Genomic DNA, 27,485 nt, shown 5'->3' with positions numbered 1-27,485 from the left:
TAGACAGGAGTTAAGCATCTCTACAAGTCTTTGCTAGATCGGGGAAAAAACTGCAACACCAAAAACTGTAACCCAAACCCAGAAATGGAGATCTCTGGTGTTAAAGGATGAAGTCACAGAGGACCACAGAGCAGTGGGATCTCCAGACTCTGACAGCCCAGTTTCATCCAGCATCTTATCTCTTGTGTTAGACTTCATCACAATGACAGAATTTGCAAAGTAACTTTATTTTCCACACTATGATAATTTCATGATGCTCTTATTCTTTGACTCTTACAATGATTAATTTGTCTTTACTAACAATAGTGGCAAAAGAAGCAGTTTATTATTCAGGGAGAGTGAATATGATTGTAGCCTAAATCTTCATTTTTTTTCTTTTCAATGGACGTGACAGGGAGAATAAAATGCCCATTTAGATGCACAAATACATATAAAGATGCACTTCTCTCTCTGGAGACAGCAGTGATGCAACAGTATTAATTTGGTCTCCAAAATACTATGTGTCACAAAAATGTCTGCTTGTATCATCTAGGTCTTTGATTCACGGCTCAAGAAATGCACATAAATAATCATTGCTCCAGAGTCCTAGATTTTCCTAAAATCCACTCGAGTTGTTTGAGGAAAAAGCTAAACAATTATAAATGAACTCAGATGTTTATTCCCTCTCTGTAAAGAGCTTTTCAGCATTTTAAAATCAGAAATGACATTCATGAAAAAGATGTATTTAAGACAAGACCATGCATTGCTCTTAAAACCAAAGAGTTTACTGCTCTCTAGAGTAAGGTTTCTTTTATTAGTATTTCTTCCACTCTTTAATTGAATTAAACAACAACAAGAAAAAGCAACCAAAATTATGAAGACCACCAGCGCAGTGAAGAAAAGAAAATGTCTCCCAGGGTTTTCTGTTCTCTTCCCTCAGTGTTCTGGAGTCCAGATGTGAAAAGCCTAGTGGAGCTGAAAACATTTTTGGTGGGTGGAGAGAAAGTTTTGATGCTACTGCTGTAGCCTTATTTTATCCAAACCAGACAATTATCTTTCTTCATGAAGATTAAAAAGCCAAACAACACCACCAAACAAACCACACCTTTTATATATTGCTATTAAACAGTATTTACAAGTAAGCCTTCCGGAAAAAAAACAAAACACTGCATCTTAGCACTTAGAAGCAAAGAAGGCCTAACTCAAAGTAGAATATTTACTGTCTTCATCTTCTTTAAAATCCTCTTTGTCAGGTGTGTCAGTTTATTTTTAAGAGATGTAATTTTCCTGCTCACATATCAAGCAAACACATATTGATTTGCTGCAGCCATACCAGGTCACAGGATATGGAGGAATGTTCCCATATCTTATGCAGCTACACCTGGAATATGGTGTTCAGCTAAGTGATGACAAGGGTGGTCAGTGAGGTGATGATAAAAGTCTATAAATAGCTTAAGAGGGTGAACTCTGAGGAGGGAGAAGCATTGGTTTAAGGTGGACTGAACAAGCTTGACTGGAAGAACCAAAATGATGCCCTGACAGCCCGGGCCAGGCATAAGCTGCTAAATAGGATCCCATACACACTACAATTGACAGCAGAGCAGTCTGGGCTTGGTCTTGTGTACACCACAGACATATAATGAATTTACTATTCCAGATCAATTATTCAGGGAAATTTCCAAGCATATTTAAGCACTTCAACTGTTAAACTGGGCCCCAAGTTCAACAGTCCACCAACAGGAGTCACACGCTGGGTGTATTTGGAACTACACGTGACATAGCACTGGAAACACATAAGAGGAAATAAATCTGCCTAGAGAGGAAGATGGAGACAAACCCTGAAAATGTGCCATACCTCTGTTTTCTGGAGTTCTAGGAAAACCTGCATGTGGGATTTGGGAAAGGTCTTTTTAATAAGGGTTAATTGGAGAAGTATGTCACACATGACTGAGTACCGTTTCAAATTACTGCTCACGCTGGCATAACTAAATCAGACAAATGACAGAATACCAAAATAGGGAATAGTCAATCTTCTTCCCTCCTACTTAATCTTAATATCTTCATTATTCTCAGAGATCAGCAATTACAGATTTTCTGGAATTTGTTGCTTCTTTCAAAATATTACTAAAACCATATAATAATAATCCCAGAGATCCAGTAATTCTGTAAAATCTTTATTCTGTTGTCAAATTATTGGTCTAGGCTTTCAAACTGCTGGATTCATTTATCTGGCTTTATGTGATACAAAAGTTCAGGATAAATGAGCCTGATATAGCCCTTTCTGAGCTTAAAAAAAAAAAATCTGAAAAAGGGAAAAATAACAAGTTTGGTAAAACAGATTAGTTACTCACATGAAAATCATTGTACTGTCTGTAACACTGTGTTACTCTGAAAGTCAGGTCCCTAACCCCGAACCTGAAAAAGTCACTTCAGTTTCTCTCTGCTGGCCAAGTTAACTGCAAGCATTTCCTGACGCTGAGAATGCAGGCAGAAAAAGGAAAAACGTCGACTTGAGAAAAGCACAGCTTCCAATCCCCACCCACCAGCTTCAGTCAAAGGGATGACTTCAGTCCCTTTCTTAACTAATCCTGTCACTGTAAAATCCTACAGTCATTCTTCCAACATAAAGGGAAAACGGACTCACTAGGAGGACCTAGACTCTTTCAGCTTGAACTGTTAACCAATGGTGGAAATGCAAGAATGCTGAAGTTGTGCCTTCAGAGCCAATAGAGTGGATTTGTGTGTCCCACATGACTGTGTTTCCCCTGTCTTTCACATGGGCAGTATTTAGTTCAATTCAGAACTGCAGATAGTATAGCGTGCAGAGCAGCAATGGGATGTCTGAGCACAAGTGGCTGACTTCCAGGCGACTTCAGGAAGCACATTTATACATTTCTCCTGAATTAAACTGGGATTCTGCACCCTTGACATTCTCCAACCCTCCTTGTCGATGCAGAAGGAGACAACGACCTGCACAGCACAACAAAACTGTGAGTATGGGCTCTATTTATTTTTATTTTCACACGGAAAAAAAATCTCTTAAAAATGTCAAAATGCTACGTGCCCAGATCTGTGATTACTTTTCTTATAAGATAAACAAGTATCTAAAGTGTTATTTAAATTCAGAAATATTTCTTGCACGCTTCAATAAAAGAAAGAGGGGGGAAAAAAAAAAAAAAAAGCAAAAGCGAGTTATCCTCCAGGGCAGTGCCTGCATGCATGCAGCATGACACACTGCTTCCTGACATAGCCAGCGTGCTGCTTTGTTCATAAAGAAAAACAAAGACAAAAAGCCCTACACACGTATGTTGTTCACTTTTATTTGTACTCTGTGTCTAATCAGGCCTGATCTGTCCCCAAGGGGAAAACATAAAGGCAAACTTTAACTCCGCCAGCAAGGGCAGCCCAGACTTTGCAGACATCTGACAGTTATTATAATTAGCTATGAAAGACAGCGAAGACACTTTGGGGCAAATAGCTCTTACATTTGGAACAATGAAGTCGAGCAAGGTTCCCATCCCACCCCTTCCACGGGGGGAGGGGGAGAGGCAGGGCAACGGGGGGAGTGTTAGGAAAGGCTTATGGCTGGACTGAAAACACACAACTAGTATAATATCTGCTCAGCATGAGGAGAGGCTTTTTGATAAGCAACTTTACCTCTTGATTGCAGCTTGCATTCACTCAGATTCCCGGTGGGGTGGGAAAGGGTGTGGGGCTCTCCACGGTATAACGTCAGAAGGTCGGGTGGAGGGGGCAGCGGGGACCAAGGGGCCAGAAAGAAGAGAATATCCATAGCAGGAGACATTGAAATTGTTTCCCAGAGCTTTACTGGCCACATCTCCTTAAGCCCAAGTTGCTTTCTGGGCAAGATTTATGAGAGTTCTCAAACAGAAGCAACAGACAAAGCAGCGCTTTTTTTTTTTTTTTTCAATTTCCTTGGAAAAGAAATTGAACCCAAATGAATAACCGTATAATAAACAGCACTGATTTGTATTTTTGCTCCTTCCCCCACCCCCCCACCCCCCCACTTGCTCATAAGACCTTTAATAAGGTCTTTCCCTCCTGCCTGCATGATCCTTCCCACCCCCCTTCCCTACCAAAAGTTAGATTCTGAAAACTACGATCAGGAGGGGAAAAGCAAAGACAATAGAAATCCGATTCGGTCCTGGCTGGGCTGGATCTCTAATAATGCATGAAGTGAAAACAGTTTCTAAGTGAAAGATGAGCGGACTTCTTTACAAAAAATAAAAAAAAATAAAAAAAATACATGCAATAAGGAGAAATTGTTGAAAGACTCCAGACGCTACTAATTATGGCTTAAATAAATCTTTCTGGACAGATGTTTGCTTGCTCCCACTGCAGGGAGAGGAACGTTAAAAGAAGCATTTTTTAAAAAAGGATTTGACGTGAATCTCCTACATATGAATTTTTTTTTTCTTTGTAAATACACTGTTTTATTCTTTGTCTGCCCTCCTGTTATCTCCCCCTCCCCCACCCGCCGCCCACTGTGAGCTGAGACACCTGAAGGCTAGACACAATGATCAACAGAGCACTGCGCTCGCCTGTCTGGATTCCAGCCAGATTTTTTTTCCCTTCCACAATCAAGGAGCCTGCACGCAATGCACGGCAAGCCCCTTGCTCTGCTATGTGCAGATCAGACAGAAGTCTGAACTGTGCTGCAGAGAAGATTAAAGACAAACACAAGCCTTTCCTCCTTATGTCGGCCAGGCTCAGTTTCAACTTGTTATGATTTGCAAAAAAAAATACCAAATAAGAAACTTTGTAAACATATATACACATTATCGTACAAAACATATGCACACGCACACACTTTCCAGCACAGTGTAACTAGGGACATGCAGTGTTTCCCATTTTACTGTGATTTCTACTCTAGCTTTACAGTTAATGCAGTATTTTATGTTAAGTTCATGCATCACTTACATAATTGCTGTGTGGCTCTCAAATATGTGTGAAGGTTTTGTATGCGCATTTGATCTGTTACATAAAGGCAAGAAACTACTGTACAGCTACCCATTCCTGAATGCCCATCGAACTGAAATCTGACAAGATATTTGTGTTTAGAGGGATTAGCAAGAGCTCCTAGACAGTTTTATGATAGTTTCAAACGAGGCAGTAGCGAAATGCTTTGTGAATAGGTTGTCTTCAAACCGAAGGGGCGCATGGAGGGGACTGGGCTGGCCCTGCGAGCCACAGCCCAGAGAAATGCCGAGTGGCCCAGTGTCATCGTGCCACCAAGTTGGGCTTGGGAATGCAGTACACCCAAAAATAGTTGCTCTCCGTTTGGTGTGGCTATGGGTGGGGTTAGCAGAGACATACAGGGGAAAGGCAGATTCAAAGCCTGTATTCTATTTAATTTTTAAACGAATGCTGTGCAGACCAACCTATTTTCTAAATTCTCTGGAATTTCATTGTCTTGTGGTACAAATTATGGTGTGATAAACATGATGACTAATATTTGCTTTTCATTGTGAACTTTATATGAGAAAGACCTAAAAGAAAATACATTTTTAAACATACAACCACGTGCACACACGTACAATGCTTTTAATTTACTCCCTGAAAATGTTTAAACTATATTTTAATTACTCTAACAGGTATCCTAATGGAAAGATAATAAATTTTTTAGCTTTTTTTCTCTAATATTGCTTATAAAGACTGTGAGAAAAGGAACCCAACATAAGTATCCCACGTTTATCTTTAAAAAAAACTTCCTTTCCAAATAGCAATGGAGACATGCAAACAAAAGATTGCACGTAGTGGCAGCAATATCCACAGCAAAGTAAAAATTCCTGAATAGAGATTTCAGAAAAATTAAGTGAATTAATCAAGAGCTGTGGTCAAATTTGTATTCCTGCATTTTATATTTTTTTGTAAATACGGAATTGAATGCATTTCTAAAGGAACAATTTACACACTTTATACGAAATACACTAGCAAACTCTACACAATGAGGAGTATATATTTGTAAATTATATGTATGTACACATGTTCAGTAGTATTAAAGTGATAATTTCCTTTCTACTTATCCTTGCATATTATGTTTTAAAACAAAATTTGTCATTTCTTTCAAAAAATGTGTTTCGAAATAATGCCTGCAGCTAAATTATGAAGTGCTCACTTTCATTTTCTTAAGGTAATGACAAGGCAGTCATATTTTTATCCTTTCCTAAAGGCTGAAATACTACGCAAATCAATTCCTTTAAACTTCAGAAGTGATTTACACGCTACCTTGCCTTAGAAGAGTATTTCAACTGGCAATTCATGCAGTGTTTGTTAGTGTAAAAGTAATATCTAATCACATAAGAAATAAGCATTAAGCCAGAGTATATGAGTACAGGGCCTTTGCCTCCATGTTTAGTTCAACATTCTCCCCTTCTTCCAGTAAGGTCTCTTGGGTTTTGTGAGTGCTGGGTACAACAGCTCTGACTAGAGTAGGAAGGACCTGACCAGTGTTGCTTTAAAGATGGCATTATCCTCTCCTGCTGTTGTTGTCCACACACCTGAGATTTAGAGCTGTGTGGTTTAGTTTTTTGCAAGAAGAATTTATTTACCTTGTGTGAAAATTGCTCACCTCTGGTTTTTTTACTGACTTCTTGAAACTTTTTAATAGTTGATGCTGAAATAATGCAATCATGGAAGCTCATGCATATTTATGACTCCATTCCTTAAAATTTTGATATCTATTACAGCTTGTCTCTTAGCCTGTGGCCTACATTTGGTTGTGCAAATTCCATGGTGCTACTCACACAGACTTCAAGTTCCAATTTCCTTTTTTAAACTCTCCTCTCCCCTCTTCCCCCCATGCTTCCTGTTGCATCGGCTTGTTTGAGCCTTTCCTAGTTCAAATAGAAGTGTGACTTTTAGTCCTAGGAATAAAGTGCTCAGAATTATCTCCAAAACTTTAAAAAGATTGGTAGTTTCACTTATACCTCTACAGAGCTGAAGTAACTTGAGAACCTACCAGAAACATAGACAGCCTCAATAAGGTAACAGGGTCAAATGAGCTCATACTTTACAGATAGGAAGAGAACTGCACATAGCAATTTTACAGATGAAAAGCACGGAGTGTTTAAAGGTAAACATATTTCTGTTTGATATTTTAGCAAACTGTTGCAAAGCTCAAACTAGAGTAGAGTCAAAACTACTTTCAGCATGGTACAGTGTAGACCAGATGGCCACGTGTTCTTTTCTTATTTAGATGAGACTTTTCCTTTCAATAACATCTTTCTTCCTGACCTGCTTAAAAATTCCAGCGAATGAAATCAGCACAGGATTTTCAATTCTAATTGACCATGTGCAGAGGAAAGGCCAGTAGAGAAATCAGTAGGACCATTGTAAGGCACACTGCATCAATCTCTCCTTTGTCCTGAATCTTTTCTAGTATGAGCTAAAATAATTAAGAATATTTAATTTGTATTATTTGTACAGCAGCAAATCTAGCAGCATTCAGGCAGAACTCATAGTGAGTTCCTCTTTTAGAAGTGCATGTAACAAGGCAGATGAATGTCTGACACCAGAAAAGCAGGTACTTGACATCATTTAATGGCCAAATATTAAAAAAAAAAAAAAAAAAACCAAAACAAAACCCCATAAAACTGGAAACAAACCTCCCAAAAGAAACTGAAGGAAAGAATGACCAAAAAAGACTGAAAGATGTGGCTGAATTAAAACATGAACTGCTTTACCTTTTCTAATGAAGGCAGATTTGAAGGATATGGTACTTAAATTTTTGAAAAGCACCATTTAGAAGAGTCTGAAAAATATAATTTTCCACTATCCAAAATATTGACCCTTAAATATCTGTAATCTTCAAATACTTCAAATTTGCCTACATAGATTTCACCCACATGCATCCCACCCACACTGCATTGGTTGTGATCAGCCTCGATTGTGTCTGTGTGATCTACATGCGAGGTACAGACTGTGTGTATCACACACAAACATTACCTACAGAAATACACACCCAGAGGACATCACTGCAGCCTTACCTACTATTTTATTTGCATTTAGTGAGATGTGTGTGAAGCAATATAACAATATTTGAGATTTAACGAGTATGCAAAGGATGCACTAAGTCCTACATACATGTTTACATAGCTAATGGATAAGGAAAGTGGGTAAAAGGAATTCTTCAGAAGAAAAGGGATTAGGAAAAAAGACTATTTGAGAGCAATATAGAGCAAGTTTGGTTAGTTAAAAAAAAGTAGCAACAGACTTCTCTCTGTACTGTTTTGGACTAATTCACTCTACTCCTCACAGTTTAGTTTAACATTATGCTTGAATGGTTGGTGGTTTCATATCATCACTATAAGCTTAAATCAATAAACAACACCTGTAGAATATAAATTCTGAAAAATAGTTATGAAAATGGTTTCATTAAGATAACCTGAAGAAAGAAGGTTTTCATTAAAATCCCAATAATTTTTAAAGATAAGGTGAAAAACAATCCAGGAGAAAATTCAGTGGGCAGTATGGCCTTTGCTATATGTCAAGCATGCAGTCCAAATAACATTTGCATGAAGAAACATGCCTGACAACATAAAACAAAGCCCAGACCTTGGGTCTGGCCAGGCAGACGTGGTAAAAGGTCTGATTTCAGCTCTCCAGCAAGATGTTTCATAGCCTTGGGCAAGTCATTTAACTGCCTGGCTTCTCATCTACGTCACATTAGCAGAATTTAAGTTTTGAATGTGTGATTATAATTACGAGGTCAGTAATGAGATACCACAGAAAAGGATTCAGGAGAGACCTCAGATGCTTGAAAACAACATAAAATGCTAGACAGAACAATGGTCTTTTGTTTATGTTATTAAATGAGATCATTTTTGGTGTGGTATTTCTACAACAAGAAAGATACAAAAAGACAAGATACAAAGCCTCTTTTTCAAGAGATCAATGACATTCAGTTCTAGCTTAATATCCTAAAGTTCTTCATGTACTTGAACATTCATTTCTTCTTTTTTACTAAGTTGCAACAAAATATCAGAATATAGGATAAATGGAAGATCCTGCTCCATCTGTAAAGATGTTGTACATCATCAACACTCACGCAAGGCCTACCACTAAAACACTGACTCCAGTCCAGTAATGGCTTATTTAACAGACTGTCCCAGGGTACCAGTGAGACAGAGCAGGTTAAATGCTGCACTGCATGACCAGAGTTAAATGCGGGGCACTCTGCACCAAGGAGCTGATCTTGGAATGGCGTCGAGCGTACACTTCCTTCTAAAGCCTGTTGGCCACCTAGAGAACCACTTCCACCCTCGACGTTCAGCACGTGCTGAAACAGGTCTTTCATTTCTACACAGAACATTGCCCTGAAAAGTAAATACAAAGTAAATACCTCTGCTGGGCTCTGCCCGCATTCAGTTGTGCTCCCACGTTCACCTTTCTGTTCCTATTTCTTTTTGATTTCCACCACTGAACAGACCGAGTTAGAATCCCTTCAGCAGCACCGCTGAAAATCACTGCACAGAATACAGAAATCAGTGAGCTGCACTGGCCAAGAGACTTGACAGGAGACCTTTTGAGGCCACCATTTTGTGACTGAGTAATGACCCTGACACAGACATGAACTGGAAACTTTGTTATCTGACCCTGAGGAAATATGAGGGATCTCCATGCAAAACAAAAAAAACCACCTGAACCATTTTCTTATTAATATTGTTATTAATCAATATTCATGCACGCTATGAAAGAAATACTCAGACTTTCAGCTATCTTGCATCAGTGTTGTTCACAAGATGTAAAAATTAATGAAAAAGCAATGTAACAGAGCTGCTGAACATCTCAGCAGCTTTGCAGGAAGGGTAGGGTAGTGAAAAGTGGATAAGAAGAAAATATCCTGGGTGGAAGTACAGCCTCGTGCAGTGCTCAGAACAAGGAGAGGAAGTGAGCAAAATGTGCATGGTTCCATGCAACTGATGGGCTGTATTTCACCAGCCTATTTTTACTGTCAAGGCTCCAGACTATATTAGGAGTCTATCCAGTCTCTTAAGCCATGGGATGTGGATAATGGGATCAGATAAAATGATTAAAATCAGTTTGGTCTCATGCGTTCATCTACTAAGCGTAATAGACGCAAAACTGAAAGACTTAATTGTATAATAAAAGTACAAACACCTCTTTGTTTTACCTCTGCATTTTTCCAGTTTAGAGAAATTGATGAGGTTTTTCTCTGTTTGTGTGACTGAAAAAAACAACAAAGGCAAACAAGACAATTCTTCTCTTGCAGCATCCCAGCTGAAACTAGTTTCATCTATCCAAACAAATAAGCTCAGAAGTAGTTGCAGAAAAAAATTTATACTACATCCCATGAGATATTTTACATGGAGTGTCTAGTTAATAAGCTTCAGAAACAAAGACTGCTTTTAAGTAGATAACAGAGTTTAATAACTGCCTTTTTTAGAAGTAAAAATCTGATAAGTTTCCCAGAATGTCCGATCCATACATACTAGTAGTAGTTTGTACTACTGTTTTCAAGAACTATTTTTTTTTTTAGTATATTTGAAACAATTTTTCTAAGAGAAAAATTTGCAAAGGAAAGGATTTAAAAAGATAAGTCTAGCAAATGAAGTGAAGAACAGTGAAGAAAAGCAGTTCCCAAGGTTGATTAAAAGACTTGGAAAGGGTTAAAAATTCAGATCTTTATGTAAGAATTATAAATGAAAGGAGAGTTAAAAAGGGGGAGAAGCGGGGGAAGAGCTAAGCTGCCGGTGACTAGAGTGTATTTATGGATTACTATGTCCTGAAAAGAAGAAAACCAGAGTTGTAAGATGACACTGCAGGGGTTGTCTGGACTTTTCACCGAGTGTAAAGTCTGTTTAGTCAGTGTCTTAATGCCTAATGCTGACCTTTGCCCTCTTCACTCCTCCCTTCTCCAGGTGCAACATTTTTGCAAGTGCTTTACTGGAAAGTTTCTGCAGGTTTCACACACTGCAAAGTGCACAGAGCACTTTACACACCCATTACGCCCACCCAATATCAAGAGTTAGCAGATTTTTTTATCCTAAGTACACACAATGATTTGTTGTATACATTTTCCCTTATTAGTATTACTGCATTAAATTAATAAAAACAAAAGCTTCTTTGTAGGGCTATTTAATTTACATAATTCTATACAACAAGATACAAGATCAAGTATAAACTCATCTCATGCTCCCCAGCACTGTGCAACATATGCCGGCAATGCTATTGATCTCTCTTAAATTAATTCTCTTTGCTATGGAAATGGAAGAGAAAAACAAAACCCATTGCTACAAAATAGTCAAGGCAATACAGCTTATGTTCCTCTGGAAAAGAAAAGATTTCTTGTACAGTTATTAATTAGATTTGGACTGATAAAATTTTTAAAGAAAAACAGCAGTTTTAAAAACTAATAATAAAACGAGCTAAACTGCATAAGGTCTATACAATATCAATTTTGATTTACAAAAATGGTGTATTAAATCTATAAATTCTACAGTTTTTAGTAATGAATATATATAAAAGTACACAAATAATTATTTCTCTATGCTTTATGTTTAGTAGATGGTTGCTAAGATTTTTGAGGTCTGCAATTTAACTTTTCTGAGGAGAAAGTATATTCTGGGTACCATCATCTTCAAGACCACTAGAAATGTTGCGTTGTTTCTGGAAAGGTTTCTGTAGACATTTCTTGCCACTGTGGGCAAGGAGCCCATTTTCCCCTGTGTACACAATGCTGCTGGACTTCTGGCTCCTTTGGGTTTCACCTGGCATTGAAGATGATTTTCACTGTGTAATACCAGCTACTAAAACTCATCCTTCTCCAGTGGCATAAAGCTTACTGCAAATCCAAGACTGTTCAGTCATGGTTCTTGCACTTTGTTATCCGTACTAGCTAACTATGCCCCCTCCAAAGATTAAAAATTACTATTTAGAAATTTAAAACTTTCAAATAACTGAATTCTCCACATTGCTTCATCAGTGAGCTATGCTGAGGAGTGTTCATTACACTGAAGGAAAAGAAAGGAGGAAAAGGATTGGTTTAAAAGAGGTGAATAGCAGCAGGTAGGCTTCATGGAAAACCCTACTAGTCTAGCCAGAATAACCCAGGATAACACATCTTCAATGCACAGCATTACTTCAAGGTAAGACTTAGATAAAAAGAGTTCAGATGAGGGTTTATATTTAGGGAATTTCTATGACAGAGATGTGTTTGCATCTGGACTACAACATTTATTTTACTGGATTACCTTTCAGATATGCTAAGCAGCTGTACCTCTCTGAAAGAATATTTTGGTGTTTTCCCATGACATTGCTAAATAAAAAATAGCTTAGGCCATCTTTATTACCTAAATAGTTTAAGGGGTCTGATTTTGAGGGAGATTTTTCTTTAAAACAAAATGTGGATCTTAATATAGTAGTTTATTCCAGGAGTGGCTACTGGTCAAGAGGTCAAAATATTCTGGGAAGTGTGTCCTGAAACAGTTTTCTTATGTTTTTCAATTTAACTTAAACACTGGAACTCTAAGAGAATAGTGGAAAAAAAAATAAAAAAAATGTTTGTTTGAAATGACAGACTATTTCTAGAGCTGGGCAGCTTTATCTCAGCACAAAAAGTGCTCCTGTCCACAGTGCAGCTGCTAAAAACTCATCAACACTCCTTGTTTAAGAGTAGGGTACAATTAGAAGTCAAAACTTTAAAAACCTGAAAAGTTATTACTGCAGTAAGACATGCAACTGGATTTGATTTCTGGATTTGTTTATGAGACATATTTAGTGCAGGTGGTATTCTCCTTAATTTCACTGAAGGTCAAGTGTACTTGTCATAATTGTATTTTTTGCACAGCTGAGAATTCAACTACTTGTGCAGACTGAAAACAGACATTGTTTCTGTAAAGGAAACACAGAGCACTGAAGAGTTGGACTTGAAATAAACAATGAAGTAAATTCTCACCGTTTTCAGCTACCATCTCGTCAAGATCATCACTTTTGAGTCTGCTGTGTATCAGTGGAAGCAGCGATTTGGGTCCTTCACTCCCAGAACTTCAGAATCCTTTGTCTGGAAAAGTGGTTTCATCTATCTTGCTTTAGGTGGCTAGTTAAAATTTTTTTCAGGACTACAAACTAAGATGAAGGTTTTGTAGTATTTTCAAATGACTGACATTACAATGATTTACAAGTATAAAAATTAACAAAACGGAAATAATCAAGATTCTAATTTAAGTAAATAAAAACTAGATTACAAAAAATATAAATTCATTTTCTGCTATTTTGGAAGGTCAAAATTATGGCTTTCAGAGGAGACTGTCTTATTCTCTGTAAATTTTAAACTGACTTGTTACAATTGTCAGATAGCAAACTAACTTTGCTGAAAAAAACAACATGGCAGAAATAGGATACTATTCTTGTGCTTTGATTCATTTACTCTTATGAATTATCAGTCTCTCCCACGTGCAATATGTGCATCTAAAATACAAAGTTGTCCACTGAACCTTCTTTTTCTCATGAATATGTTTCCCTCATCCTCTACCTTACAATCATTGCTAGTGCCTTCACTATGCATTTTACCTGAAGAAGGAAATTACGGCAAAACATCTCTGAATTGTGTTTAATTATATTTTTTTTTCATGTCAGTTGAAAAAAGCCATAACAAAAAAACCCCAAACAACCAGGTGTCTCCTTCTGTTATTCTTATGTAATAGTTAAGTCTTGCATAATGCTTAAAAAATCCTCCAGTTTTCTTCAAGTAAATTATTTCCTAATATATCAGAGACAAGGAAGAGAAATCATCCTTCTTTCCAGATTCTCTTCATGTCAGGTCCAGAGCTCAGGTTTGCTTCAGAGCATCAGTTCACCAAATTTTAAAATGAGAGACAAATTTCTTTTGTGAAATCCATTTGCTGATTAGCAGCTTCTTACCCATCTCCTCTACCCCCATCCAATCTGCTTCTCTAAACAGCTCTGCCCTGAATCGCTGTATTCCTCTGCAAACAGCAAAATGTAAAGATGTAAAAATTGGAACTAGTTACATAAATACACAACATTACATACGATGACAGTTTTAAAATTTTTACTTAAAAACATAAATGCAAGTGAAATAGTGCCTTTTTATGGAGCAGTTCAAAGACACAGAAATACTTTCATTAAATTGACACAAGAAAGATCATGACTTCAGATCTACATTTTCATTTATTGTGGAAACCTCAAAAAATAACCAGGTTGCAATCTGATTAGTTTCTGTTATTTCCTTAAAATACAAAATAGTACAGGAAAGCAGGCAGTAGTCTCATGAAATTTCACTAGGTCAACTTAGAGGACTTTGGTATTTCAATCTGTGGGATTCATCTGACATTTTGTCTGTAAATCCAAGCTTCCTCTTTCCTCACCTCATTGGCAAACTTATTTTTAATTTGTATTTATTTATAATTATAAAGTTTTACTGCCTTATTGCATGGTCAAATCCACAAAAAATATTGATTTGTGGGTTTTTGGGGTTTTTTTGGTGTTTTGTTTTGTTTTAAAGAGGAAAAAATATCCTTCTAACCACTATCCTGTGACAGTTTTGTACTTATATTCAGGGAATAAATTTTACACAACTTCAACTTTACAACTTCATTTAGATAATCAATAATCAGGACTATTCTTTCCGTATCAGTATTCTAGCTGAGTTTTTCAGACTCAGTATTAAATTTGGGGTAATTTAAGATCTTCTCCACAAAAAAAAAATTTAAAGCTATTGTCCTGTTAATGAAGGAAGTGAAACCTAAGTTACTTAAAAAGCTGATGAGGTTCCTGTCCTTTCTGAGGAGGAATCAAGATGTTTTTTGCTGAAATACTGGTTTAAATTTATACCACAAAAAAAAAAAAAAAAAAAATTAAAAAATCCTGTACTTTAAGAAATAGTTCAAAGGGAACAGGGACTAACACTGAATATGTATCAGGTTCATTAATCTACTTCTTAGATACACATCTGCTTGTTTCTCTGAGGAGATGGCAACACACCTGTACCTTTGTAGCAGCCAGCACAGGGAATCACATTTAGCCCCAGCAGTGGTGTAGGCCTCCATCATGTTGCCAACACACTCCTGGAGAAAGGAGAATGCTGCCTTGCATGCACAGGTTGTGAGAACACCAAGGCCATTGAAAGGACCAGTGGGACTTGGCTGAAGTCCCAAATTTTATTGTATTAAGAAAAGGTCTCTATCCTGTAATGCTTCTCTGATGAGTAACTCACTATGTAGTGCCTATATCCTGTCCTTTTCTTCCCTTCTCTGGATTTACACAGAACAGACAGCAATGATTTCCTGCTGGATGCCCTCAGGATTCACTGTGTGTTTTGGATGTTGCAAAGGAAGAGGAGACAGTCAAGAAAATTTGAGACTTTTATGGGAGAGGGGTTTGTGGCCTTTGGCTATAAGATCTTAATGAGCTTCCTGCTCCTTTTTTCCTCATCTCTCTACAACAGGAGGCAGCAAGCACAACGAAGACTAGAATTGTGCACCTCCTTGCCAAAGATTTGTCATCCAGTAGCTTTAAATTTAGAAACTTAAATTGGCTGTCATTTCTTTTACTGCACAAATGTAAAATAAGTGATGTTAAGATAGCATTAAAGAGAAATGTGGGGGAGACGGCTTCTCAATTGTTCTGTTTGAAAACTTGTACTTTAATTCATGACAAGCAGCAAGATTCACTGGAAAAGGCATTCTGCACTGAAAGATGCTGGGCATACTTCATTATATGAGAACATTTCCAAATGAAGACCTTCTTTGCCATTTCCTTAAAGATGGCCTCAGACTATACCACCTGTGCAAACATATTTACAGTCTCTCCATACGGCCGCAAGCTCACTGTAGTGGAATTTTTCTAAGGGTCAAAGGTAGCACAAGTGAAGAGATTTTGGTTTGGTTTGTTTTTTAAGATACAAGGAGATATCCATGAATTTTCTGCAAATCTAGCTACAGATATAACTGGCTTATAATAGAAACATTTGTTAATCTAATCTAGAGATACAAACTCTCTCAGTGGCTGCTAACCATTTGATAAACTTTTTTAAAATTTAGTTAGTACTACATTATGCAGTTTGCATTTGACTTACCTACTTTGTTCTCTGCTGCCCTCTTTTTCCACTTTTTTTTTTGTTTGTAAGATGTTAGTTGAGCCACAGAAGCAACCCCTGTATATCCCAGCATACTTGCCAAGTTAATTTTACTTTTACTTCCTCATTTAAGGGGAAAAGGGGGACTAGGGACGAACATTTTGGGTGAGGTGATACATCCATATCTAAAGACAGGAGCAAAGATGAGAGATCAAACTTGCCTAAAAAAAAAGATAAGAAATTACTAAATCACAAATATAACATATTTATCACTTGAATAAATTGCTCAAAATTTGACAGTTGCCATCTTCTGAAATTTCAATTTGGAGGATCCCTCCCCCATTCTCCAGGAAAGACATCTGGCTGCCACTGAATGGAGTTTACTGTTTGAACATCCCATCTGGTTTCATCATGTTAACACATGATTCCAAGTCATTCAAGAAGTATGAACAATGGATATTGTATTCCATATAGTGTCATGTGGATTTAATCTTTAAAAGATGGTGGCACTGTAGAACTCAATCTTTTAACTAAAAGTCAAAACATTTCTTGTACTGAAAACTCATTTCCCACAGCCTCAGAAGCCTCAGATTTTATCCCGCTCTAAGAACGACAAGGAGACAATGTCTCCCTCATATAATGCCATTCCTATTGTTACCTACCAGAATACCTATCTTGATAAATCAAGAACACATTTCCTAAACACAGCAGTTAAAAGCAGCATTAAAACAGATTTTTCATGAGAATACTAATTATTTTCATAGTCAAATTACTTCCAGATTGATTAAAATCAGAAGCAGAAGTTTGTTGAGGCAAACGGAAGTTGGGCACTTTTGCCTTCCAGAGCTGGTAATTCTACCTTTCAATGACATTAGAAAAATCTAAAAAAGTCTCTCCAAGACAAACTGTAAGTGCTTTTGTCAACATACCAGCACTACTTTATCTCAGTGATGCTGAAAGAACATCTCATTTCTCTATATACTCTTGAATTAAAACTCAATTTTCAGTTAATAACATTTCTTATCCAAACAGCTCTTTCACATTTATTTCTTCATAAGGATAATTGACTCGTGGTCCTGTAACACTGATCCTAATATATTTTTTGTATTTCTTAAAGGATGCCTAGTAGGAACAAATGTTCAATAAGTGGCTTATTATGAAAACTTAATAAAAACTTATTTCAGACTAAAAGAGAATTATATAAACTTCAAGAGTAAGTAGGTATTTAAATATTTTCTGGCTGTCTTTTAAGCCACCTAATGAAATGATATTGCTTCATTAGAGCACTTGGGAAAGTGACTGGTTTATCTGCAAGGGTGAAAAGATGAGGAAAAATACAGATATTGTGAAGGGAAACACCTTTTTAGTGGAATGAAGCAGGGCAAGCATCCTTTACGTCTCTGGATCTGGATCATGAAGACTGACTAGTTTATTCTCAAAACTGTAAGGCCAGAGTCAGAGTTGTGCAACAAGATATTACAGATGTGCTGATGAGAGAAGACAATTCTGTAAAGATTAATAAAGGCAATTACACAATAACACCACCCAGCTTTTTCTGAACTCTGTTGAAGTGTATGTTTTATTTAGTATCGCCATTTTACCAGCCAGCTCAAAGGCTGAAGCTAGTTATATGTGTGGACATCAGGATTTTCACAGAAACACCTAAATCAAAAATATTTAAGAGGCTACTGTTGGTGGTTAAAAAATCACTTTGTGTTGTCTGGAAAATTACTTTGCCTGGTTTACCCACTGTGTTTCAGTTGACAAAAGCTGTCTAGAGGATAGGGGCTACTACATTTAATAAACAGAAAGGGCAAAGAAAGAAAAGATGTGCTCAAATTTATGGAAGTCAATGAATTCCTGTGTGACAAACTGGGTAAGCTCCCAGCAAAGCAGGGTTGAAGGCTGGCTCCATCAGTTGGAAATTCTTTTAAAATCTGTGGAGATCATACAGACTGCTAAAACAGTGGATAATATGCATTGAACAGAGTCACTTCTAACTGATTACATCAGGGAAGCTACTGAATTCCCTAAATTCAGGATAAGAACAATAAAATACAGGATTGGAATAGAGACGGAAAACTTTGTTGATTTTAACTGTGTTCCACTGTTCCTATCACCACTAATAACTAAATCATTAATATAGTAGTGACTATGTTCATTGATAACCACCTTAGTTTTACAGAACTAAGAGAATTGTTTGTTTCATTTGGCAGTACTTCTATTGACTCTTTCCAAGTAATTCTAGTTAAGTATTCATTCAGCACAGATTTATGCAAGCTATAGCAGACAGCTTGTGTCAGAAAGTCTTCAGAGTCTGTTTGTCTAATTCAAGTACTCTGTCTAGAAAGGCATTGCTTTTGAGTACTCAAAACCTATTAATTCAGTTCCTTATGTTGGCAGGCACAAAACACACAATACTTTTCAGCTTGTAATCCATCTGCAACACCTGAATTACTACAAGCACTTGTCATACACTGAAGAGAAAAAGGGACACTGACAAAAGGAATTTAAGGAAATGGAAGTCCTAAACTGAGTCTCCCTGAAAGCATTTTAAAAATTCATTTTATTTCTTTGCCCTTAAGCCATGAATGTCTTAAAACATGCTTAAAAAGAACTAAAATCCTGTCTTCTAGAATTTAGGTATTTAGTCATAACTCGTTGGTTTTATGTAAGTATTTTGTACTAGTGAAAAGTTTGACTTCTCGGACAGGATCCAGAATCAGAGTTGGCTCTACTCACTATCAATTTCAGTTAACATGTAGCAAGAGAATTTTGAAGACACAGCAAGACTTTTCCAGGGAAGATGAACTTTATTTTAATGCTTTACTTCAAGATAGAGTGTGCTGGCCTAGATAGACCACATGAAATTGGTGCCAAGTGATCCTCAATCAGATTAGCAATACATCCATTTAAAAGGGCAGTGATACAGTCCCTGATAAAGTACTTGTTGTTACATCAGTTCTCTAATTCAAAAAAATGTGTGGGATATTAATGCTAATTTTTTAGTTCTTGTATGGAGTGAGGAGCATTTATTTCCTGGAACATTGTATTCAGTCATCTTGTTCCTACCTGTGATGTTTAACTTCCAAAACCAAAGCAGAATGCCTTTACAATTCCATCCTTCATTAGGGGAGAAAAGTATCTTAGTAGTTTGACATAAGTTTCAGTATTAAGAGAAAACTTGAGTGGGTTTATTGAGTCAATCTACTCTTTCTGGATATCTATACAGATTCCACATTAACATTAAATGAAAGTAATGGGTGTTAAAATGAAAGCTCACAGTGGCAGTCTGAGTTCTAACTTGGACTTTGGCTATTTGTAACTCATGTTTAACCTTACAGAAAATCTAAGTGCATTATGATCCAAATTAACTAAATTCAAACTTAAATATCTTCTCCTTGTAGTAATCTAGCTCAGATATTTGTGCACTGCAGACATTTGATATTTAACTCTCTCCCTCTTGCTAACACAATCTTGTTTTCCACATATAAATGGCAAGCTGCCAATTAGGGAAGTACACATGCTGCAATGCAAAGGAAAATAAGTAGATATGTCTGTATGTATTAAATACAAGTCAGAGTATTGTCTAGTGCAGCTGGAGTGAAAAACACTCCAAAAAAGCTAATTACAACTCTAGTCTTTATTATTATAAGCAAAAGCTTTTGTGAGCTAGGGTTACAGTCCTCACTGCATTTCTTGTTTTTAAGTCTTTGTTATTCTTTTTCCACTGATTCAAACTCTTGAAAATAAAATTGTCTCAAAGCCATTAAAACAAGAAAAATCTTAAAGCAATTTATCAAACTATAGTGCAAAGAATAAAATTCTCTTCATTCATTCCATCACCTCTATGGCCTTATAGTTGCTTTTATCCATATGTAGAACACAATTCCAATGTAAATGCCAGAATGACAATTAAATAAAACCTATTACTGTAGATTGAAACTTTTTTATAAGCTTCCTTAAGGAAAAACCAAGCTACTGGTGAAGCCAGCAGGACACCCAGGTTCATCTGGGCTCTTGTTCCAGATTCAGAATATAATACGAGAAATTCCACTTTGTTTATTCTCTGATTCCCAAGCTGTGAAAAGCTGTGTTAGGATTATTCCCATTATTCATCCTACTATAAACCAAAGCAGATAATCTTTTGGACACTGCTGTAGAGTAGCAGAGAAATCTAGGTAGTTCTGTATGGTATATGATACACAGAGCTGTGTATCACCCTCAAACCCTAGCAGCAGTAATTTAGATCAGGATACTGAAGTTAACAAACCTAAAAACCCCCATATTATCTCTTTCTTCTGTGTACTTAACTGTACAAGTTCTGTAAGTATATTGATCATCTATAAGCCTGCTAAAAAGCATAACTAATTAAATTTATTCATTCTCCTCTCTATTTAAGAAAAAGAGACTTAGCAAAACTAAATTTTGTGGGCTCTGTAATTTCAGTGTGACTGTGCTGCATTCTCTGGTCATGAAATGCCTGGCATCTTCTTGTGCCACACTACTCAGCGTAAGCTGCTTTTCTGTAATTCATAGGCCACTTCTGTACAGGGCCGTTGCCATTTTTCATTTCCAAAAGCAAGTACATGAAGTGATAGAACTCTCAGAAATGGAAAAAACGTCCTACTTTTAACTTAACAGAAAATGGCATTTCATCTTATAGCCCTGCCAGTGCACTTGCTCGTAATGTGATGTGTCATATAGGTTGAAGTGAATTTCTTTGCCTTAAGGATCAAGTGCCACTTCTCACCAAAAACATAAGAAGATTTCACTTCATGTTTGACGCCTAATTCAGAAGTACTGCAGTCTTTGAATGTCGGCTTTTCTGTCAAGCTGGAGGATGGTGATTCATAAAGTTAAACTTCATGTGGAGTGGTACCATTTTTAAAGAAAAGTGCTTCAGAAAACATTTCCAGGGATTAAAAGAGAATTTATAGTCAAAAAACAGACACACTGACTCCAAAATAGCTGTTTCACATTTAGCAGTAAATCAACTATTGCAGACAGATCTCTTCATTCGTCCTAAATTTTACTGAAATTCAAAGTAGAACAGCACTGGTTTTGAACTCAAAGTTTTCTGGGCTGGAAAAACTGAGTTTACTGCTTACCTGTGGTCATGAAATATTTATCAGTTTGTCAGTTAAAAAAAGTAGCAATGAATGGTATACAGTGATTCATTTCTTTATGTGAAGGACTTTGTATAAATTAGCAATCTGGCATTCAGTGGTCACATGTATTAAACACACTGAGTAATGCTACTTTATCTCACCCTCATACAAGCACAACAACATGGCCTCCCACTGAGCTACTTAGTGCTTAATGCAGTGGGCCAGAAGTACCTCAAAGTTGTTTGGCATAATTAACAGCTCAAGATAGAACAAAATACAAAATTTGTGGGGAAATTTGCAAGCAATCTTATGTGCAACAATATCAACTTCAATAATTTCTAGAAAAAGTTCTTAGTCCATTTGGGACAAGTGAAACTACTCAGCCCAGATTTTCCAATAAAATATCCAGTTAAATCATTTAATAAAATATAGAAATGCCCTAATACCAGTCCTACAGATAAGGTATATTTATCACAATCCCAGATCCAAATCTATTTTTCAGGTGTTTTAATAGATTGCAATTTCTATGAGTTATGCAAATTTATTCAGGGGAGGGGAAGGATGACTTTTGGACTTTGATTAGTGCAATCTGGGGGGGAAGAGGAAAATAAATGAGATTCAGCTCTGTTTTAAAAATAATTCTGCTGCCAGATCATTCCACCATCACAAAATAAGTGATACATGTAACAAGCCAGAGAAGATAAATATCTTCTCAGCCTCTGCTTTATGACCAAAGCTAAGCAAATATGCTGCTGACAGAGGTACCTGAGACCCTTTCGCTGGCCTTCAAAACCTCCATCTTGGTATTGTAGGTAAGAATGTTAAAGAGATGCTTCTCTTCTTGAGAAACATCTTCAGCCTTTATCAAAGTTAATTCAGGCTGGCATTTTCCAAGCCATACTAGTGTGGTATTTGGTACTGATTGCAGGGGACTTAGCATGGAATAAACTCCATATTTCACAGGAATTCAGCTGAAGGGCCTTTTACCACAGCCTTCATCTTCCATTTTAAAGCTCTGAAGAGGGAAAGGTATACACTTAAAAAAATTAAAAAAGGAGGGGAAATGTTTCAGAGGCTCTTCAAAGATTTGTCTGAGTTGTGGAATTAATAAGAAATACAAGTTCAAAACCTTCAAGTATTTTGAGCTACCATCAAATTTAGGGCAAATCCTTTACAAGAAATTTCTCACTGTGAATCATGTGCTGGACTTGTTTTTGTTGGTTTTAACACCAGGAAGTTGCCTACCATGTTAAAATGCTGGTTTGTTTATTGCAGTATCATAAAAAACATACTATCCAACAAAAGATGTAGTTATTTCTTTACAAAGACACAATACCATTTAATTAGAAAGGTTTATATGATTAAAAGAGAGATACACAAATATTTAACAAATATGTATCTTCCTTTATCAAGTGGAAGCCAAGTACATGGCAGCATACTTGGGATTAGAAGGTGGAGGATAACTAAAATTTCTTCTTTCAATGGAGTCCCATCAAGGTCAGAGATCTCCAGATTAAAAACAACTACAACCCCCACAAAAGGCTCTCCAAAAACCAAAGCCAAATACCACTACAACTTTAATGCACACTATTTATACACTTCAAATAATTCTGGTACTTTAGTCTGTTCATTTTTTTTCTTTACATGAATTTTTACAGAAGACTCTCTTCACATTTTAAGGCAGAAAAGTCTTAACAATTTTTAAGAAATGAGTATGCAATTCTGCATCGTTTAGTAATTAGGAGGAAAAATGGTTTTAACAGTCAATCAAAAAGAGTAACAAAAGGAACACAAAGGAGTTCTCAGTTCACTAAATAGTGCTTGTCTTTTCAGAGAGAAATTTTGTCTAGAAGCATTCAAAATGCAGAGTCCAAGCACTCTTCTGCAATGTCAGAACTCAGCGTCATGAGGCAAAATGTTTTTGCTGGATAGAGAGTGATTTAAAAGCTTTCTTCCTAGTTGAAAAGAATTGAAATGCACTGCTGAAACCTCTTCAATGAACCAACCCCACTGGCCAGGCTGTAGTACCTGCACAGCAGCAATGCTGCCCAGGCCACGCTCCACTCTGCTGCCTTTATCGGTACAACTCCTGGTGGAGGAACAGATGAAAGGCCAAATTGTTTCAGCCAGCCAGAACCACCCCCAGTGTCCCGGCTATAGCCTTACTGCAGGTGAGAAGCAGATCGAAACTCTGAAAGTGAAATAAGAGGGAGAATATACTTTCATAAGTATGACCTGCCCTAACCTGAAGGCAAGAAGCATTTAAATGTTAATGTCTGTATATGCTAACTTAATTAGTAAAATGAGGTATTTTATGCCATACTACTTAAAAAAATTGAGAATCACTGCATACTTCAAAATATTGTATGACATATTACATACTTATAAAACAAGTTTGCCATATCTGTCACTTCCTATAATGACTTCAGGGAGAAAGTACTGTACAGAGCCTGGCAAAAAAAGGCTAAAAGTTGTTTAACAAAACTCCCTTCCTGTACCATAAATGAAGGCTTCTACTACACCTACGTCAATAATATAGTCTAGTAATAAATGAGAACATTAAAAAAGTAAAAAAGAAAAGCACTTGATACTTACAAAAGAGAATAGTACTTGTTATTTATGAGAATAGAAAATTATCTCCTTTCAGGGGAAAAGCAGTGGAAGAGGAAAATATCACTGTCTTTTGTTCTATGTCCTTATATGTTTTATTATAAAAACCCCAAAAATCCACTTTTTTTAACCTGGTCACCCAGGAGAAATAATGCTTCTGGAAAGGTACAGACCAAGGTAGCTACATAATCCTGTATGAGAACATTTAAGTAAACAAATAAAAATCCTGTTTCATCTTCTCATATTCCTATCTCCTGGCATTTCAAAAAACACAAGTACCTGTGTTTAAAGGACTAAGAACATGAGGCACATTGATTTAGTGAACTTAAACTAGGACATCAGGAAATAATAGCGGCAGGTATTCCCTTACTCCTCTGCTGCCAAAAAAAATGATGCAATTCTACTATTTCTTCCTCTGATTACACTGGTGCGTTTAAATTTCTAATGTTTCAAGAGGGCATTACAGGAAAGTTTATTTTTTTTGGTTTGGGTTTTTTTTTTCCAATTCCTGTTTTTTGTAAAGCAAAAGTTATAACTTGCAGAATCTGCACACAAAGTATTGGAATTTTTCTCCATTTTTGACTCGCCATACTTACTGTCACAATAGTGAGAGCACAATGAGGCCTCTCAGGGCATTGCCCTCCTTCTGAAACCCTTGGAGGATGCATGACAGAAAAAGTTGGGAGAGCCAGGAGGCCTCTCCACTCTACAGCATCACTGAAATAAATGCAGCAGTAAGTGTCTGTCCCTTTCAAAGATATTTTCTAATGCTAGCACTAGAACCTTCCGTTCCCTATTTTAAAAAGAAGAAACTGAAAGTCTAAACCTCTTTTTTAATTGAATCTCTAAGATGAACACCTTTGAAAATTAAATGCCTGAACTCACATATCCTATTGGCTTATCCTTAGATTTTATTACTTGATGGCAGTTCAAAACTGTTTTTCTATTTCACTTCTGTCCTGCTCCCTGACAGCCTGGAGAGCTTTTGCAAAGAGTAGGCCAAACTTTCCAAGAGGCAGCCTACAGCAGTCATGCTAAAAGGAACTTAGGGGCAAATTCTTTAAGTCTTAATCCATCTGCTTGCTTCTACTTTAACACTTTCACAGTAATTTACAGTATTTTCACCAATAAAATCATTATTTAATTTAAAAGGAGGATGAATAGGAATGTCTTCTTAAAATTCTATGCCAAAGTATGTTTATTGCTTAAAAGAACTAAGCAGAGTTTCCCAAATTCTATGAATTAAAGAGATTTTCAAAGTCTTCCTACAGTAAATGTGAAGCACCATAAAAATAGACTCTTAACATATTTAAATAATGGTCTGGAATTTAATTAGGAACTTTAATATTTGAAGTTGAATGAAAATTATTTTTCCTTTACTTTTTTCTGGTTAGGTTTCTTATAAGGAGACTCCTGTTGAATCAGAAATAAATCTTTACCTTTAAAGTAGACAATATTTTAAATGACAGTCCAGTCACAAGCACACACACAAAGAAAAGTATGCTAAAAGTAATTAAAAATCCTAGAGGACAAAAGGAAATATTGTATTAAAAGTTGAGGTTTAATCGGGGTTCCTACAGTTACTTTGAACCTTGTAACTTTAACGAAGTAGGGTTTAGATAATACCCTATTAAAATAGAGTCTTCGTTCTTCTGGAAAAAGGCACAAGATGATCCTTACAATACCACATAAAATAAACAGGAAATCTAGATAATATTCTGGAAACTGCTAGTTATCAAGAGTTCCACTTGGAAACCATGTACTTACTATAAGGTTAAAGATAGCAAAATGTTGCCACAAATACCTACTCCTATTAGAACCGTAGCTTTTCATATAAGCATCTTTTAGATTAAACAGAAGTTATGTCAGGAATCTTACTCTACATTAGTCTAGTATTTACTATAGTCATTAATCTCTCTGAAACATGCATTTAAACATGACCAGTGCACTGGTAATATATAATCTGACAATTCAAAGAATTCAAACTGTTCACTGATGGATCACCTTTCTTTCTAAAAGAAGCACCCTAAACATGGAAATTTTCAGCTTTTTTATGCTAAACCACATCAAAAACTGAATACAAAGATCAGGTTCAATATAAGAATATTTTCTGGGACATGACATTGAAGATACTCGAGTTTGGTATTAAAGAGACTTGTATATTGTTTCCTTTTTAATTAGAAAAAATTTCTGTTCCTATATGCTGCACATAATAGATCAAGACACATGATTTCCAAAGGTCCAAAATAAATGAAAAAGTAATCCAGTTTTATTCACAGCTTTGCTGTGTGGAGTAACTTTTTTGTGTTAAAGAAAATGTTTCCACAATAGACTTCATTGGGAACTCATGAGTTCACACAGCTCTGAGCTAGGGAAAAAACTTGATAAAATACCTTATAAGTGCCTGGAAAGTGCACCTTCAACAGTTGTCTCTGACTTTTCTCTGTTACAGTAGGCATTTGAAGTGACATCTGAGCTATTTATTTTCAGTAAGAAGCCAAGCACTTGTGTCAAGTAGCACCACATTCCACAGGTTGTCTCATTTAAAAGCTGTAAGTCTAGCTAGATATTGGCATGCATGATTCAAGGGGACAGAACTCAGTACTTAGCAGGGGAGGGAAAGGCATTTAGAAGATAACAGAAGTACAATTATGAACTGTGAAAATATGGAAACTCATTGAGGAAAATGGGAGAAGCCTGTGCTTAAGGTTAGATTCGTGTGCTCAAATATCTAGCTTAAATCAGTCAACAATAAGAGGATAACTACCAGGAAACATTTTAACCTGACAAGGTATTGTAAACAGTGTGGTCCTCTTTTGGGATATAGTCTGTTGCTTTCATGGTACAAGCTACAGTCAATGGAAAAAGTTATGGAATACAATGTTGGGGTGTCTTTGAATTTACTGAATTCCTTCCAAAATGCCTTATGGTGGACTATTTAGTATTCATCACCATGCTTCTGTGGAGTAACGGCTGTTAATCCTCTAAAATATACAGAAAAGGGAAAAACATCAGCTCTACAAACAAGCTTATTTTGTCCTATCTTGTCATTTTTAGCAGAAAGCCCAACAGCTCACCTTCAGGGGGAAAGAATTTAATAGTTTACTGTAAATTAAATAGCTAAAGCAGGAATTTACTGTCCAGTGTATCTAAGAATCAGTGAAACAAATTTATTTTCTTCTCTTTTCAAGGTCAGCACCAAGATGACAAACAGTCTGTATTACGCAGCTGTACCGTATAGTCAGCATGCCAGATGATGAACCCATAATTCAAGCCCAGACTTAAGGTCCAGCACAAACACAGAGTTAAATGTACTTCCCAGTACTTGTGAATATTGCATTCAGTCATTGCTGCTCCCTAGGAAAACAACCAATCTCCCACAACTACACAGACAGAAACCTCCTCCAACCTCCCCCTCCAGTGTAACCCAAAAAACCAAAGAAATCAGAAGTGTGGCAAGGGCAAGGCTGAATTTTTGCCTGTACAGTGTGGAGTTACTGAAATGAACTTAACAGCTCAGTGAGATAAATAGCACTGCTCTGGTTTTACGCTGGTACAGAAGAGGTGAGGGTCTAACTACCCTTTTGTTGTTTAACTGATTTTAACTCTAAAAGTTTCCAACCACTTTCTGAAAATGTATCTTTGAAAGGAAAATGCAGTCTTCAAAAAGGAAGAAATTTAAAGCTTTTCCTCAAGTTTCCTTT

The 27,485-nt window shown here is 36.6% G+C and overlaps 1 long non-coding RNA gene across 2 annotated transcripts in view; it reads left to right on the top strand.

The window, feature by feature from the left end:
• The first annotated feature begins 2,581 nt into the window (after positions 1 to 2,581).
• LOC131580725 (uncharacterized) overlaps positions 2,582 to 27,485 on the top strand; it is a 61,738-nt gene continuing 36,834 nt past the window's right edge. For both annotated transcript variants that reach the window (XR_009277943.1, XR_009277944.1), the window contains exon 1: positions 2,582 to 2,969. This is a non-coding gene — a long non-coding RNA (uncharacterized LOC131580725). The remainder of the gene's footprint in view (positions 2,970 to 27,485) is intronic.

This window comes from Poecile atricapillus, chromosome 7, assembly GCF_030490865.1.
Source record: "Poecile atricapillus isolate bPoeAtr1 chromosome 7, bPoeAtr1.hap1, whole genome shotgun sequence".
NCBI classification, from domain to species: Eukaryota; Metazoa; Chordata; class Aves; order Passeriformes; family Paridae; genus Poecile; species Poecile atricapillus.
Note: the sequence above shows the minus strand (reverse complement) of the source record. Positions and strands in the feature narration are given on the sequence as shown.